This window comes from Lucilia sericata, unplaced genomic scaffold (assembly GCF_015586225.1).
Source record: "Lucilia sericata isolate MDLA Ls3-8-SP2 unplaced genomic scaffold, ASM1558622v1 Contig000167F_arrow, whole genome shotgun sequence".
NCBI lineage: Eukaryota > Metazoa > Arthropoda > Insecta > Diptera > Calliphoridae > Lucilia > Lucilia sericata.
Window position 1 is genome coordinate 405289 of NW_023994196.1, and position 5528 is coordinate 410816.

A 5528-nucleotide genomic window follows, 5' to 3' on the forward strand; every position below is an offset into this window, starting at 1 on the left:
GTAGTTAGTTAGTTAGTTAGTAGTTAGTTAGTTAGTTAGTTAGTTAGTTAGTTAGTTAGTTAGTTAGTTAGTTAGTTAGTTAGTTAGTTAGTAGTTAGTTAGTTAGTTAGTTAGTTAGTTGTAGTAGTTAGTGTTAGTTAGTTAGTTAGTTAGTTAGTTAGTAGTTAGTTAGTTAGTTAGTTAGTTAGTTAGTTAGTAGTTAGTAGTTAGTTAGTAGTTAGTTAGTTAGTTAGTTAGTTAGTTAGTTAGTTAGTTAGTTAGTTAGTTAGTTAGTTAGTTAGTGTTAGTTAGTTAGTTAGTTAGTAGTGAGTTCTATCTAGACCAACACCACATAATACGGCCAAACTAAAAGTGGAATATTCCATCATGACATTGCAATGCCATGATGGCATCGCACGGCCACATGATGCAATACGTAAAAAATTAATTGGAATGAAATGGTTAGGCTGTTTCGCCTGACATATCCACTTTGAGCTTTTGAGAGTGCTGAACCAACTCCCTTTTCAAAAATTACTTAGAAGTCCATAATTGACTTCTAAAAGCAAAACACAACTAACTTTTTTACAAACGTAAAAACCCACCACCAAATTGTCTATATATATAAAATTATAACGTTAGTGACTGACTGACCGATTCATCACCGCACAGCCTAAACGGTTGAAGTTAAAGAGCTGAAATTTGGCCTGGAGGTTGGTCTCCCGCCTCTAAGATCCACTAAGACGGGAAATTCGAATGTTTAGGGGGTAAAAAAGGGTAAAAACGGGTAAATTCGGTAACCTCATATCTCCTAAACTAGAAAATATAAAAAACCAGTTTACAAAATAAGCGGACAGGTGTCTGTTTTTTTTTTTCAAATTCGGTCCCTTTAGGGAATAACCGGGTAAAAACTGTATTTTGGTACATTTTTTGCACCCCATGTATCATTTAAACCCGTGAACATTCAAACAATATTTTTGACGAAAACATAAAAATATGACTTTAATACTTTTTGGATATTCGGATGTTTAAGGGGTAAAAATTTTACATATTTTTGGTACTTTTTCCATAAAACATTGTTTCCAATGTATTGATTTGTACATGTGAATGAATACTTAATGATGGGCTCCCACTACGATATTGCAACATTTTGTAATAAAATGTTTATAACTTCAATAGGGAGAAAAAAGTACCAAAAGGAGGAAAAACGGGAAATTTGATTTTATTCAAACTCACTGACCCAATTTTAATAAATTTGGAGAAAATGATTGATTTAGTAACAATAAATATACCAATGGAGCGTTACATGGAACTCCGGTACAAAGGAGTATTTTTTGGTTTTTTAACTGGTACGTTTTGTGTTTTATATACCGCCCGTCTGTCCGTCTGTATGTTGAAAGCGATAGAGTCCGAAATGAATAATTTAGAGAGTTGAAATTTTCCATAAATGTTCTCTATAGATAAGGTTTGTTTGGTATTGAAAATGGGCAATATCGGTCCACGTTTTCGGATAGCCCAAATACAAGTGAATCCCCGAAAAACAGATTTAACGGGCATATTTGTTTTAACAGTACGATTATAGCGATGAAGTTCGTCATAAATAGGTTTCATATGATCCAAAATCTCCCTACCAAATTTTATGAGGATCGGTCCATAATTGTCCCTACCCCCATATAAGGTCCCCTTCAAAAAATTACTTTAAGGCTCATTAATGCCTTAAAAATTCGAATATGAAATTCGACACACATAAGTTTCATGCTAATCAAAATCTCTCTACAAAATTTTATGTGGATCGGTAAATAATAAGACCATATAAGATCACCCTCAGAAAATTACTTTAACGCTAATTACTGTTTTAAAAATGCGAGTATAGCAATGAAATTCGACACACATAAGTTCCATGCGAGCCAAAATCTCTCTACCAAATTTTATGTGGATCGCTCCATAATTGACCTTACCCCCATATAAGGTCCTAAAATGGTACTAAAATTGAGTCAAAACTAAAAACCTCAATAACTTTGTTAATACTGAGTTTCTTGAGAAAAACGCGTTAACCTGTGATCACTAATATTTCCTGCCAAATATCGATTTGGTACTAAAATTTAGTCAAAATTAAAAACCCCCATAACTTAGTTAATATTTAGTTTTTTTGAGAAAAACGCGTTAATCTGTGTTCACTTATATTTCCTACCAAATATTGATTTTGGTACTAAAATTGAATCAAAACTAAAAACCTCTATAACTTCGTTAATAATTTTCTCGAAAACTATGCAAGATAATTTCATGAAAGTCATCATACATTCGTTTCTACACAAGATATTGATTCCTGCTGAAAATTGAAAATTAATCTGTGTTCACTTATATTTCCTACCAAATATTGATTTTGGTACTAAAATTGAATCAAAACTAAAAACCTCTATAACTTCGTTAATATTGAGTTTTTTGAGAAAAATGCGTTAACCTTATATTTCCTACCAAATACTGATTTTTATACCCTCCACCACCATCAGTGGTGATAGAGGGTATATATAACTTTGTCATTCCGTGTGTAACACCAAGAAATATTCATCTGAGACCCAACAAAGTATATATATTCTGGGTCCTTATCAAATTCTGAGTCGATTTAGCTATGTACGTCCGTCGGTCCGTCTGTCTGTCTGTGTAAAACACGCTCACGTTAAAACGAAGCAATATACTTTAACCAAATTCACCCAAAACATTCATTATTATCCGGTACAGTTTGGTATTGAAAATGAGCAAAATCGGTACACATCGGGAAAAGTTATGAATCAAAATTTAAAACAACCTCGAAAAAAAATAAGCATTTTTTACACATTCTGATGTAATTTTCTCGAAAATTATGCAAGATAATTTCATGAAAGTCATCATACATTCGTTTCTACACAAGATATTGATTCCTGCTGAAAATTGCCAGCATCGGTCCATAATTTCATATACCTCCCATACAAAAGTACATATTCCCGGAAAATGAGTTTTTTGTTAATAACTTCCGTCAGAATGTTGATATCTTCACAAAATTTTACAAATTAAAATCTTATGTTAATAGAATTCATTGAGAGAAAAAATTTTCTGGATCGGTCCATAATTGGATTTAGCTCCCATACAAGGTCCCCTCTCGAAAATCACTTAAACGCGCATAACTCATTACTAAATTAATATATCTATATAAAATTTGGTACAGTTATTGCTCATATGTACAGAAATATTACTGTTAAAGTTTTTTCTGATCGGTCCATAATTGGCCATAGCTCCCATACAAGGTCCCCTTCCGAAAATCACTTAAACGCACATAACTCATTACTAAATCAAGATATCCATATAAAATTTAGTACAAGTATTGCTCACATATACAGAAATATTACTGAGAAATTTTTTTCCGATCGGTCGATAATTGGTCATAGCTCCCATACAAGGACCCTTCCCGAAAATCACTTAAACGAGCATAACTCATTACTAAATTAAGATATTCATATAAAATTTGGAATAAGTATTGCTCACATATACAGAAATATTACTATGAGATTTTTTTTCCGATCGGTCCATAATTGGCCATAGCTCCCATACAAGGTCCCCTCCCGAAAATCACTTACACGCACATAACTCATTACTAAATTAAGATATCCATATAAAATTTGGTACAAGTATTGCTCACATATACAGAAATATTATTATGGAAGTTTTTTTCGGATCGGTCCATAACTGGTCATAGCTCCCATACAAGGTCCCCTCCCGAAAATCACTTAAACGCACATAACTCATTACAAAATATTGATATATATACATTTAGCACAAATATTGCTCTTATATACATAAATTACACTATAAAATTGTTTTGCAATCGGTCCATATTTGGTCATAGCTCTCATACTAGGTCCCCTCCAGAAAATCACTTAAATGCACAATATTTGTTGCCAAATAATGATATAGATACAGAGTTTTGAAATTTTGTCTTTATATACATAATTGGTCATAACTCCCATACAAGGTCCTTTTACGAAAATCCCTTAAACGCGCATTACTCATTACCAAATAAAGCTATTGATACAAAATTTGGCACAAATATTAGTTTTGTATAAAAAATTCTATTTCAAGATTTTTTCACGACCGGTTCATAACATGGGTGCCGACTTCAGAAAATCACTTGAACACACATTTCTTATTACTAAATTACGATATAGATACAAAATTTGATTGAAATATAGCTTTTATGTACAGAAATTTAGCTTAAATAATTTTTTACGATCGGTCTATAATTGGTCATATTTCCCATACTAGGTCCTGCCCCTAAAAGCAATTTAACCGTATTTAACTAGTTGCATTATCAATTTATGTAGAACAAAATTATATATGTATTTGGAAATCCTTAAATCTTTCACACACATGCATACATGCACATTATTAAATATCGTTAAAGCATATCTTAGGGCGCTATAAAAATATAAAAGAAAATGGGGTTTGTAATGTTCAATAAATCTTGGATTTGTAACAGATTTAAGCTGTTTAAATCTTAGGGTTTTTCTATTTAAGACATGAGAAAACTTATTTCTACTAATATTTGATCAATTAGAAAAGTATTAATATAAAAGTAGCTGGTGGAGGGTATTTAAGATTCGGCTCAGCCGAATATAGCACTCTAACTTGTTTGTACTAAAATTGAGTCAAAATTAAAACCTCTATAACTTCGTTAATATTGAGTTTCTTGGGAAAAACGCGTTAATCTGTAATCACTTATATTTCCTACCAAATATCGATTTTTGGTACTAAAATTGAGTCAAAAATAAAAACCTCCATAACTTCGTTAATATTGAGTTTTTGAGAAAAATGCGTTAATCTGCGATCACTTATATTTCCTACCAAATATCAATTTTTGGTACTAAAATTTAGTCAAAACTAAAAACCTCAATAACTTTGTTAATATTGAGTTTTTTGAGAAAAACGCGTTAATCTGTGATCACTTATATTTCCTAACCAATATCGATTTTTGGTACTAAAATTGAGTCAAAACTAAAAACCTCTATAACATCGTTAATATTGAGTTTCTTGGGAAAATCGATTTTTGGTACTAAAATATAGTCAAAACTAAAAACCTCTATAACTTCGTTAATATTGAGTTTTTTGAGAAAAATGCGTTAATCTGTGATCACTTATATTTCCTAACCAATATCGATTTTTGGTACTAAAATTGAGTCAAAACTAAAAACCTCTATAACATCGTTAATATTGAGTTTCTTGGGAAAAACGCGTTAATCTGCGATCACTTATATTTCCTACAAAATATCGATTTTTGGTACTAAAATTGAGTCAAAACTAAAAACCTCTATAACTTCGTTAATATTGAGTTTTTTGAGAAAAAAGCGTTAATCTGTGATCACTTATATTTCCTAACCAATATCGATTTTTGGTACTAAAATTGAGTCAAAACTAAAAACCTCAATAACATCGTTAATATTGAGTTTCTTGGGAAAAACGCGTTAATCTGCGATCACTTATATTTCCTGCCAAATATCGATTTTTGGTACTAAAATTTAGTC